Source organism: Lepisosteus oculatus, chromosome 6 (assembly GCF_040954835.1).
Source record: "Lepisosteus oculatus isolate fLepOcu1 chromosome 6, fLepOcu1.hap2, whole genome shotgun sequence".
NCBI lineage: Eukaryota > Metazoa > Chordata > Actinopteri > Semionotiformes > Lepisosteidae > Lepisosteus > Lepisosteus oculatus.
In genome coordinates, this window is record NC_090701.1 from 11,445,631 (window position 1) to 11,458,292 (window position 12,662).

Sequence of the window (12,662 nt, forward strand, 5' to 3'; positions counted from 1 at the left end):
TGCTCCCAGGCCCTGAGTTTAATCCCAGACTTGGGGTGCTGCAGTATCTGTGTGGAGTTTGTAAGTTCTCCCCATCTATCCTGCCTCGCACCTGTTGCTTAGTGGGATAGACTCTGGGCCCCGGGACCCTGAATTGGAGGAAGCAGTTAGAAAATGGTTGTATAAATTAGAATGCAGATACTGACTTCCCAACTCCAAAACCAATTGATTTAAGTTCTCATTCATACCTGTATCCATATCGTTACTGAACATTTGATTTCCTATGTATGTATGTTGTCGTTCTTGTCGTGTTTTTTTTTTCCTGTCCATCTGTACACCAGCACTGCTACTGTAAAACAAATTGCCCCCTCGGGGATAATAAAGACTTTTTCTCTTAATCATTCATTTGTGTGTTAGTGACATTTAGTCAACCACTAAAAAAAACTGAATAAGACGGAGTTGTATGTTTTAATCATCATTCTGCTGATATTATGTTTCTCCATGTTAAATGGAAAAACAGCTAGCAGCTTTGAATAAGTTGTCTGCATTATGTATATCATTCCATCTTCTCATTTTTCACTTGATGACACAAGCTTTATTTATTTGTTGGAAGAAATCCGCACCAGATGTCTGATGAAACTCTGAAATTAGACGACCTTTCATACTGTCAGGACTAGACATTAAGGATGCTTGTTTCTAGACTATTCATATTTACAGATTGTTCGCCAGGATCACTTTGAAGCCTGGTCTTTTGCTTTGAAATTTTGCTTCAAGTTTTTTGTTGTTTTTGTAAATTGACTAGTAATAATGCAAACTAAATTAGTTTGCTCTTCTTTCTCTGATATAGGGATATTAAGATATACAGTAAACTAATGGATAAATATAATTACCACTCTCTCAGGCTAAACAATCTTGTACTGTTACATTATTATATGCTGATTTACATGTTTAACAACCAAATTCATTTCCTTTTTTTCCCCATTATCTGAAGTAATGGGTGATTAATTTGACCCCAATTTCAGAGGAAATGAGTGAAAATACTGTAGGTCTTAAAATGAATTTGGATAGTGACCATGAAAGATTATGAATGTGAATTCCTCTGTGCAATAATTCAATTTTAAGCAATTTTGTTTTCTCAAAAATATTCAGTTTCTGAATCTTACCCAAATGTCACTTACCCTCATTGAAAGCTTTGTTGATGTCAGTACACAGACTTTGATGTGATCTAATTTTGTTGATGTGATTGTGATTGGATATTACAGATCATCTGTAGGTACAGTATTCTGTTACAATGTAGTGAGTTACATATGACAAGGTTAGAGATGCATGCCCAATATTCAATGTCTATTGACGTCAATCTGAATAATTATACTTTACTTTGGGAATATTCCACTATCCTGGAAGGTGATACTGTATAGGAATGACACCATTAGCAATGAAGGAGTCTTGGAGACCATGTTGAAGATGTTCACTGTTGTGTAAAATCCCTGGAGAAATTTATATTTAATGTTAGTTTTTCAAAAAAAAAGGAAAGTGTGCAACAAGAAAAAGAAGAAGGAATAAAGTTATGCCGAGATTCAAGGAGCTGAAATGAGAAGACAGGGCAGGAGGTGAGTTCTTTATAATGTAACAGGTAATGAAAATCAAAGCTGCTTGAAGTGGCAATCTTTTAAAAAAAATGCTTGAGGTAAACGAGTGAGTTGGATCAGTTGGCATTTTGAAACTTCTTCATTACTAGTGTCAGAATCCACGTCAGCTGTGCCAAGTATGCTTAAAAATAAACCATTAATTAACCAAATTAACCATTAACTTGGGTAACATTTTAGGTGCACTAAGGCCCATGGTGATGCTAATATTGTAGGTATGCAGCAGGCGAAATTAATTGTTCCCATGGGATTCAAATTCAAATTAGGAAGAGACTTTTCACAGTGTCAGCTTCATTTTCTGAGATTTTTGCTGAAGAATGAAACTTTTTCCACTTTTTTTAAAACTGGAATTGCCAAAGTTCAAATTTAGCAAAATATTTAATCACCGTGGGGAAAAAGAGATACAGGGGTTAGATTTCTCATCTAAACATTCTAGTTTTAAACTGAAAATGAAGTCGTAAATGTTGGTACTTCAGTAACAACCCCAAAAGTCCTTTAAGCATTTATTGTCCTTAAGTACAGTTATTTTTAATTAACAATTAACATGCAATCAAAAAGCAGCAGAAACTTCAGTTTACTCTAACAGTCTGGATCCAGTTGGAAGACTGATCCGGCCCGGGTTTTCCTCTAGCAGTCCGGATCCAGTTGGAGGACTGATCCAGTCCGGGTTTTCCTATAGCAGTCCGGATCCAGTTGGAGGACTGATCCAGTCCGGGTTTTCCTATAGCAGTCCGGATCCAGTTGGAGGTCTGATCCGGTCCCATTTTACTGTAACAGTCCAGATCCCATGGAAATCTGATCCAGAAAAAAGACTTTATTAGCCCATAATTACATTAATGATACTGTATGTACATATAAAAACTAAAATAATGATTTAGTTTAGATAATTACTGACTCCCGCTTTAACTGTCTGTATCTTGGCTGTGGAATGTTCCAGAAATAAAATGTCCAAAACCAAAAAAGTCTTCTGATGCCAGGGGAGCGTATGGGATATCATAAAACACAGTGCTGCACTACTACCTGTTAACCATATCCTTACTTTTGCCAAATAGTTTCAAAGATGAATCATTGTTCCATGAATTGTACTTAAAAAAAATCTGGATCCAGTTGGAAGACTGATCCGGTCCGGGTTTTACTTTTACAAATCCGGATCCAGTTGGAGGACTGATCCGGTCCGGGTTTTACTTTTAAAAAATCCGGATCCAGTTGGCGGACTGATCCGGTCCGGGTTTTACTTTGAAAATCCGGATCCAGTTAAAGGACTGATCCGGTCCGGGTTTTACTTTTAGCAGTCCGGATCCAGTTGGAGGACTGATCCGGTCCGGGTTTTACTTTTAAAAAATCTGGATCAAGTTGGCGGACTGATCCGGTCCGGGTTTTACTTTAAAAAATCCGGATCCAGTTTGAGGACTGATCCGGTCCCATTTTACTGTAACAGTCCAGATCCCATGGAAATCTGATCCAGAAAAAAGACTTTATTAGCCCATAATTACATTAATGATACTGTATGTACATATAAAAACTAAAATAATGATTTAGTTTAGATAATTACTGACTCCCGCTTTAACTGTCTGTATCTTGGCTGTGGAATGTTCCAGAAATAAAATGTCCAAAACCAAAAGTCTTCTGATGCCAGGGGAGCGTATGGGATATCATAAAACACAGTGCTGCACTACTACCTGTTAACCATATCCTTACTTGTGCCAAATAGTTTCAAAGATGAATCATTGTTCCATGAATTGTACTTAAAAAAAATCTGGATCCAGTTGGAAGACTGATCCAGTCCGGGTTTTACTTTTACAAATCCGGATCCAGTTGGAGAACTGATCCGGTCCGGGTTTTACTTTTAGCAGTCCGGATCCAGTTGGAGGACTGATCCGGTCCGGGTTTTACTTTTAAAAAATCCGGATCCAGTTGGCGGACTGATCCGGTCCGGGTTTTACTTTTAGCAGTCCGGATCCAGTTGGCGGACTGATCCGGTCCGGGTTTTACTTTTAAAAATCCAGATCCAGTTGGCGGACTGATCCGGTCCGGGTTTTACTTTTAAAAAATCCGGATCCAGTTGGCGGACTGATCCAGTCCGGGTTTTACTTTTAAAAAATCCGGATCCAGTTAAAGGACTGATCCGGTCCGGGTTTTACTTTTAGCAGTCCGGATTCAGTTGGCGGACTGATCCGGTCCGGGTTTTACTTTTAGCAGTCCGGATCCAGTTGGAGGACTGATCCGGTCCGGGTTTTACTTTTAAAAAATCCGGATCCAGTTGGCGGACTGATCCGATCCGGGTTTTACTTTTAGCAGTCCGGATCCAGTTGGAGGTCTGATCCAGTCCCATTTTACTGTAACAGTCCAGATCCCATGGAAATCTGATCCAGAAAAAAGACTTTATTAGCCCATAATTACATTAATGATAGGAACAGAAAACATATGACACTGTATGTACATATAAAAACTAAAATAATGATTTAGTTTAGATAATTACTGACTCCCGCTTTAACTGTCTGTATCTTGGCTGTGGAATGTTCCAGAAATAAAATGTCCAAAACCAAAAGTCTTCTGATGCCAGGGGAGCGTATGGGCTATCATAAAAAACAGTGCTGCACTACTACCTGTTAACCATATCCTTACTTTTGCCAAATAGTTTCAAAGATGAATCATTGTTCCATGAATTGTACTTAAAAAAAATCGGGATCCAGTTGGAAGACTGATCCAGTCCGGGTTTTACTTTTACAAATCCGGATCCAGTTGGAGGACTGATCCGGTCCGGGTTTTACTTTTTAAAAATCCGGATCCAGTTGTCGGACTGATCCGGTCCGGGTTTTACTTTTAAAAATCCAGATCCAGTTAAAGGACTGATCCGGTCCGGGTTTTACTTTTAGCAGTCCGGATCCAGTTGGCGGACTGATCCGGTCCGGGTTTTACTTTTAAAAATCCGGATCCAGTTGGAGGACTGATCCGGTCCGGGTTTTACTTTTAGCAGTCCGGATCCAGTTGGAGGACTGATCCGGTCCGGGTTTTACTTTTAAAAAATCCGGATCCAGTTGGCGGACTGATCCGGTCCGGGTTTTACTTTTAAAAATCCAGATCCAGTTGGCGGACTGATCCGGTCCGGGTTTTACTTTTAGCAGTCCGGATCCAGTTGGCGGACTGATCCGGTCCGGGTTTTACTTTTAAAAAATCCGGATCCAGTTGGAGGACTGATCCGGTCCGGGTTTTACTTTTAAAAATCCGGATCCAGTTGGCGGACTGATCCGGTCCGGGTTTTACTTTTAGCAATCCGGATCCAGTTGGCGGACTGATCCGGTCCGGGTTTTACTTTTAGCAGTCCGGATCCAGTTGGCGGACTGATCCGGTCCGGGTTTTACTTTTAAAAATCCGGATCCAGTTGGAGGACTGATCCGGTCCGGGTTTTACTTTTAGCAGTCCGGATCCAGTTGGCGGACTGATCCGGTCCGGGTTTTACTTTTAGCAGTCCGGATCCAGTTGGCGGACTGATCCAGTCCGGGTTTTACTTTTAAAAATCCGGATCCAGATGGAGGACTGATCCGGTCCGGGTTTTACTTTTAGCAGTCCGGATCCAGTTGGAGGACTGATCCGGTCCGGGTTTTACTTTTAAAAATCCGGATCCAGTTGGAGGACTGATCCGGTCCGGGTTTTACTTTTAGCAGTCCGGATCCAGTTGGCGGACTGATCCGGTCCGGGTTTTACTTTAAAAAATCCGGATCCAGTTGGCGGACTGATCCGGTCCGGGTTTTACTTTTAGCAGTCCGGATCCAGTTGGCGGACTGATCCGGTCCGGGTTTTACTTTTAAAAATCCGGATCCAGTTGGCGGACTGATCCGGTCCGGGTTTTACTTTTAGCAGTCCGGATCCAGTTGGAGGACTGATCCGGTCCGGGTTTTACTTTTAGCAGTCCGGATCCAGTTGGAGGACTGATCCGGTCCGGGTTTTACTTTTAAAAAATCCGGATCCAGTTGGCGGACTGATCCGGTCCGGGTTTTACTTTTAGCAGTCCGGATCCAGTTGGCGGACTGATCCGGTCCGGGTTTTACTTTTAAAAATCCAGATCCAGTTGGCGGACTGATCCGGTCCGGGTTTTACTTTTAAAAAATCCGGATCCAGTTGGCGGACTGATCCAGTCCGGGTTTTACTTTTAAAAAATCCGGATCCAGTTAAAGGACTGATCCGGTCCGGGTTTTACTTTTAAAAAATCCGGATCCCGTTGGAGGACTGATCCGGTCCGGGTTTTACTTTAAAAAATCCGGATCCAGTTGGAGGACTGATCCGGTCCGGGTTTTACTTTTAGCAGTCCGGATCCAGTTGGAGGTCTGATCCAGTCCCATTTTACTGTAACAGTCCAGATCCCATGGAAATCTGATCCAGAAAAAAGACTTTATTAGCCCATAATTACATTAATGATAGGAACAGAAAACATATGACACTGTATGTACATATAAAAACTAAAATAATGATTTAGTTTAGATAATTACTGACTCCCGCTTTAACTGTCTGTATCTTGGCTGTGGAATGTTCCAGAAATAAAATTGTCCAAAACCAAAAGTCTTCTGATGCCAGGGGAGCGTATGGGATATCATAAAACACAGTGCTGCACTACTACCTGTTAACCATATCCTTACTTTTGCCAAATAGTTTCAAAGATGAATCATTGTTCCATGAATTGTACTTAAAAAAAATCTGGATCCAGTTGGAAGACTGATCCAGTCCGGGTTTTACTTTTACAAATCCGGATCCAGTTGGAGGACTGATCCGGTCCGGGTTTTACTTTTTAAAAATCCAGATCCAGTTGTCGGACTGATCCGGTCCGGGTTTTACTTTTAAAAATCCAGATCCAGTTAAAGGACTGATCCGGTCCGTGTTTTACTTTTAGCAGTCCGGATCCAGTTGGAGGACTGATCCGGTCCGGGTTTTACTTTTAGCAGTCCGGATCCAGTTGGAGGACTGATCCGGTCCGGGTTTTACTTTAAAAAATCCGGATCCAGTTGGCGGACTGATCCGGTCCGGGTTTTACTTTTAAAAATCCAGATCCAGTTGGCGGACTGATCCGGTCCGGGTTTTACTTTTAAAAATCCGGATCCAGTTGGAGGACTGATCCGGTCCGGGTTTTACTTTAAAAAATCCGGATCCAGTTGGAGGACTGATCCGGTCCGGGTTTTACTTTTAAAAATCCGGATCCAGTTGGCGGACTGATCCGGTCCGGGTTTTACTTTTAAAAAATCCGGATCCAGTTGGCGGACTGATCCGGTCCGGGTTTTACTTTTAAAAATCCGGATCCAGTTGGCGGACTGATCCGGTCCGGGTTTTACTTTTAGCAGTCCGGATCCAGTTGGAGGACTGATCCGGTCCGGGTTTTACTTTAAAAAATCCGGATCCAGTTGGAGGACTGATCCGGTCCGGGTTTTACTTTTAAAAATCCGGATCCAGTTGGCGGACTGATCCGGTCCGGGTTTTACTTTAAAAATCCGGGTCCAGTTGGCGGACTGATCCGGTCCGGGTTTTACTTTTAAAAAATCCGGATCCCGTTGGAGGACTGATCCGGTCCGGGTTTTACTTTAAAAAATCCGGATCCAGTTGGAGGACTGATCCGGTCCGGGTTTTACTTTTAGCAGTCCGGATCCAGTTGGAGGTCTGATCCGGTCCCATTTTACTGTAACAGTCCAGATCCCATGGAAATCTGATCCAGAAAAAAGACTTTATTAGCCCATAATTACATTAATGATAGGAACAGAAAACATATGACACTGTATGTACATATAAAAACTAAAATAATGATTTAGTTTAGATAATTACTGACTCCCGCTTTAACTGTCTGTATCTTGGCTGTGGAATGTTCCAGAAATAAAATTGTCCAAAACCAAAAGTCTTCTGATGCCAGGGGAGCGTATGGGATATCATAAAACACAGTGCTGCACTACTACCTGTTAACCATATCCTTACTTTTGCCAAATAGTTTCAAAGATGAATCATTGTTCCATGAATTGTACTTAAAAAAAATCTGGATCCAGTTGGAAGACTGATCCAGTCCGGGTTTTACTTTTACAAATCCGGATCCAGTTGGAGGACTGATCCGGTCCGGGTTTTACTTTTTAAAAATCCAGATCCAGTTGTCGGACTGATCCGGTCCGGGTTTTACTTTTAAAAATCCAGATCCAGTTAAAGGACTGATCCGGTCCGTGTTTTACTTTTAGCAGTCCGGATCCAGTTGGAGGACTGATCCGGTCCGGGTTTTACTTTTAGCAGTCCGGATCCAGTTGGAGGACTGATCCGGTCCGGGTTTTACTTTAAAAAATCCGGATCCAGTTGGCGGACTGATCCGGTCCGGGTTTTACTTTTAAAAATCCAGATCCAGTTGGCGGACTGATCCGGTCCGGGTTTTACTTTTAAAAATCCGGATCCAGTTGGAGGACTGATCCGGTCCGGGTTTTACTTTAAAAAATCCGGATCCAGTTGGAGGACTGATCCGGTCCGGGTTTTACTTTTAAAAATCCGGATCCAGTTGGCGGACTGATCCGGTCCGGGTTTTACTTTTAAAAAATCCGGATCCCGTTGGAGGACTGATCCGGTCCGGGTTTTACTTTAAAAAATCCGGATCCAGTTGGAGGACTGATCCGGTCCGGGTTTTACTTTTAGCAGTCCGGATCCAGTTGGAGGTCTGATCCAGTCCCATTTTACTGTAACAGTCCAGATCCCATGGAAATCTGATCCAGAAAAAAGACTTTATTAGCCCATAATTACATTAATGATAGGAACAGAAAACATATGACACTGTATGTACATATAAAAACTAAAATAATGATTTAGTTTAGATAATTACTGACTCCCGCTTTAACTGTCTGTATCTTGGCTGTGGAATGTTCCAGAAATAAAATTGTCCAAAACCAAAAGTCTTCTGATGCCAGGGGAGCGTATGGGATATCATAAAACACAGTGCTGCACTACTACCTGTTAACCATATCCTTACTTTTGCCAAATAGTTTCAAAGATGAATCATTGTTCCATGAATTGTACTTAAAAAAAATCTGGATCCAGTTGGAAGACTGATCCAGTCCGGGTTTTACTTTTACAAATCCGGATCCAGTTGGAGGACTGATCCGGTCCGGGTTTTACTTTTTAAAAATCCAGATCCAGTTGTCGGACTGATCCGGTCCGGGTTTTACTTTTAAAAATCCAGATCCAGTTAAAGGACTGATCCGGTCCGTGTTTTACTTTTAGCAGTCCGGATCCAGTTGGCGGACTGATCCGGTCCGGGTTTTACTTTAAAAAATCCGGATCCAGTTGGCGGACTGATCCGGTCCGGGTTTTACTTTTAAAAATCCAGATCCAGTTAAAGGACTGATCCGGTCCGGGTTTTACTTTTAGCAGTCCGGATCCAGTTGGCGGACTGATCCAGTCCGGGTTTTACTTTTAAAAATCCGGATCCAGATGGAGGACTGATCCGGTCCGGGTTTTACTTTTAGCAGTCCGGATCCAGTTGGAGGACTGATCCGGTCCGGGTTTTACTTTTAAAAATCCGGATCCAGTTGGAGGACTGATCCGGTCCGGGTTTTACTTTTAGCAGTCCGGATCCAGTTGGCGGACTGATCCGGTCCGGGTTTTACTTTAAAAAATCCGGATCCAGTTGGCGGACTGATCCGGTCCGGGTTTTACTTTAAAAAATCCGGATCCAGTTGGCGGACTGATCCGGTCCGGGTTTTACTTTTAGCAGTCCGGATCCAGTTGGAGGACTGATCCGGTCCGGGTTTTACTTTAAAAAATCCGGATCCAGTTGGCGGACTGATCCGGTCCGGGTTTTACTTTAAAAAATCCGGATCCAGTTGGCGGACTGATCCGGTCCGGGTTTTACTTTAAAAAATCCGGATCCAGTTGGCGGACTGATCCGGTCCGGGTTTTACTTTTAAAAATCCAGATCCAGTTAAAGGACTGATCCGGTCCGGGTTTTACTTTTAGCAGTCCGGATCCAGTTGGCGGACTGATCCAGTCCGGGTTTTACTTTTAAAAATCCGGATCCAGATGGAGGACTGATCCGGTCCGGGTTTTACTTTTAGCAGTCCGGATCCAGTTGGCGGACTGATCCGGTCCGGGTTTTACTTTTAGCAGTCCGGATCCAGTTGGAGGACTGATCCGGTCCGGGTTTTACTTTTAAAAATCCGGATCCAGTTGGAGGACTGATCCGGTCCGGGTTTTACTTTTAGCAGTCCGGATCCAGTTGGAGGACTGATCCGGTCCGGGTTTTACTTTTAAAAAATCCGGATCCAGTTGGAGGACTGATCCAGTCCGGGTTTTACTTTTAGCAGTCCGGATCCAGTTGGAGGACTGATCCGGTCCGGGTTTTACTTTTAAAAATCCGGATCCAGTTGGAGGACTGATCCGGTCCGGGTTTTACTTTTAAAAAATCCGGATCCAGTTGGAGGACTGATCCGGTCCGGGTTTTACTTTAAAAAATCCGGATCCAGTTGGCGGACTGATCCGGTCCGGGTTTTACTTTTAAAAAATCCGGATCCAGTTGGAGGACTGATCCGGTCCGGGTTTTACTTTTAGCAGTCCGGATCCAGTTGGAGGACTGATCCGGTCCGGGTTTTACTTTTAAAAAATCCGGATCCAGTTGGAGGACTGATCCGGTCCGGGTTTTACTTTTAGCAGTCCGGATCCAGTTGGAGGACTGATCCGGTCCGGGTTTTACTTTTAAAAATCCGGATCCAGTTGGAGGACTGATCCGGTCCGGGTTTTACTTTTAAAAAATCCGGATCCAGTTGGAGGACTGATCCGGTCCGGGTTTTACTTTTAGCAGTCCGGATCCAGTTGGAGGACTGATCCGGTCCGGGTTTTACTTTTAAAAAATCCGGATCCAGTTGGAGGACTGATCCGGTCCGGGTTTTACTTTTAGCAGTCCGGATCCAGTTGGAGGACTGATCCGGTCCGGGTTTTACTTTTAAAAAATCCGGATCCAGTTGGAGGACTGATCCGGTCCGGGTTTTACTTTTAGCAGTCCGGATCCAGTTGGAGGACTGATCCGGTCCGGGTTTTACTTTAAAAAATCCGGATCCAGTTGGCGGACTGATCCGGTCCGGGTTTTACTTTTAAAAAATCCGGATCCAGTTGGCGGACTGATCCGGTCCGGGTTTTACTTTTAGCAGTCCGGATCCAGTTGGAGGACTGATCCGGTCCGGGTTTTACTTTTAAAAATCCGGATCCAGTTGGAGGACTGATCCGGTCCGGGTTTTACTTTAAAAAATCCGGATCCAGTTGGAGGACTGATCCGGTCCGGGTTTTACTTTTAAAAAATCTGGATCAAGTTGGCGGACTGATCCGGTCCGGGTTTTACTTTAAAAAATCCGGATCCAGTTTGAGGACTGATCCGGTCCCATTTTACTGTAACAGTCCAGATCCCATGGAAATCTGATCCAGAAAAAAGACTTTATTAGCCCATAATTACATTAATGATACTGTATGTACATATAAAAACTAAAATAATGATTTAGTTTAGATAATTACTGACTCCCGCTTTAACTGTCTGTATCTTGGCTGTGGAATGTTCCAGAAATAAAATGTCCAAAACCAAAAAAGTATTCTGATGCCAGGGGAGCGTATGGGATATCATAAAACACAGTGCTGCACTACTACCTGTTAACCATATCCTTACTTTTGCCAAATAGTTTCAAAGATGAATCATTGTTCCATGAATGGAACTAGAGTGAAGAGTTCTAGCTCTAGAATTTCAGAAAAAGAGGAACATACTTCCTACTAAAACAAGGAGGATGCAATAACATGATGTAAAATTTGGGACGTCAGATAGAAGGATTAGTTTTACTCTAACAGTCCGGATCCAATTGGAAGTCTGATCTAACAAAAAGACTTTATCAGGTATCCCATAATTACATTAAATAAAGATCTCCTCCCCTTAAGCAAGTTGGAGGTCTGCATATGTACTTATTTTTTATTTATTATTGCTTTCAGTAAGTGTAGATTTACAGCCTAGACAAGGAATTTTTTTACTCATAGAAAGTAGAGCTTCCGCTGATAATATCTCTGTGGTTTAGAGAATCCACTTAAGGGAAAATTAGGAGAAAATTAAAATTTATACTATATAACATTTACATACAAAAATATAATGGCAACCACATTAAACACACACCAGTAATATTGATGCTTTTTTTAAGTTAGTGTTCAAGCACTTAATCTGTGTGCCTCTTCCATAAGAGTACTTGCTAATACATTTAGAAACCTGTAAAGCTGAATCAAAACTGTTTGTACTACAGATATGAAGCATTTAACAATTTACTGCTATGACAAAGCCATCAGCTGGCCTATTCTGAGACATGATGAGGAAAAAAATAATGAGAAATGAATTCCTTTTCTCAAAGTCTCATCCTGCTAATTTGTATCAAGAGTCAGTGAGACTGAAGGAGATGAAAGTAACTCTGGTTTAGAGATCACAGCAGGGGTAACCATCACCTGTCACTGAAACATTAATGTGTTGGTCTCTGTGTTTGATTCAGTGACATCACTGCCTATGTCACTTTAGCTTTGATGCCCCAGAGCTGTGCTTTTTGTTCTCTCTTCTCTCCTCCATACACTTTAATTTCTTACAAGGTTCAAACAGCAGCATACCTTAAACAGCCTTGGAAATTCAATGTCAGCTGCTGGATTAGCAGGTGGATGTCTTAAAAAGAAATGTCGCATGTTTAAAAAGACCAGTTACAGGGCTATAGGTTCTGGCTCTGAAATAGTTTTTTTTTTTCAGAACATAGGTAAATGGTATTTTAAGCAGTTATTGCAGAATATTGATGAATCTATTGACTAATAAGATTCTATGAAACTTTTATTTTAAAAAATGTGTCATGTTAGACTGTCTTTTTAAGTAAAAATCCTCTTATTGAGGACAGTAGGGGGCACTCACTCTGCAGCCTGTGTGGGTCCTAATGACCCGGTATAGTGACAGGAACGCTATGCTGTAAAAAGGTGCCATCCTTCGGATGTGACGTAAAACAGAGGTCCCAACTCTCTGTGGTCATTACAAATCCC

At 42.3% G+C, this 12,662-nt stretch overlaps 1 protein-coding gene and 1 long non-coding RNA gene across 6 annotated transcripts in view; one reads left to right on the plus strand and one right to left on the minus strand.

Moving 5' to 3' along the window:
• dpp6a (dipeptidyl-peptidase 6a) overlaps positions 1-12,662 on the plus strand; it is a 305,960-nt gene that overhangs the window by 242,822 nt on the left and 50,476 nt on the right. The gene's annotated exons all lie outside the window — the stretch shown is intronic.
• The window catches only part of LOC138239398 (uncharacterized), an 83,757-nt gene continuing 82,002 nt past the window's right edge, over positions 10,908-12,662 (minus strand). Inside the window, exon 5 of the long non-coding RNA XR_011189856.1 lies at positions 10,908-11,036. This is a non-coding gene — a long non-coding RNA (uncharacterized lncRNA). The remainder of the gene's footprint in view (positions 11,037-12,662) is intronic.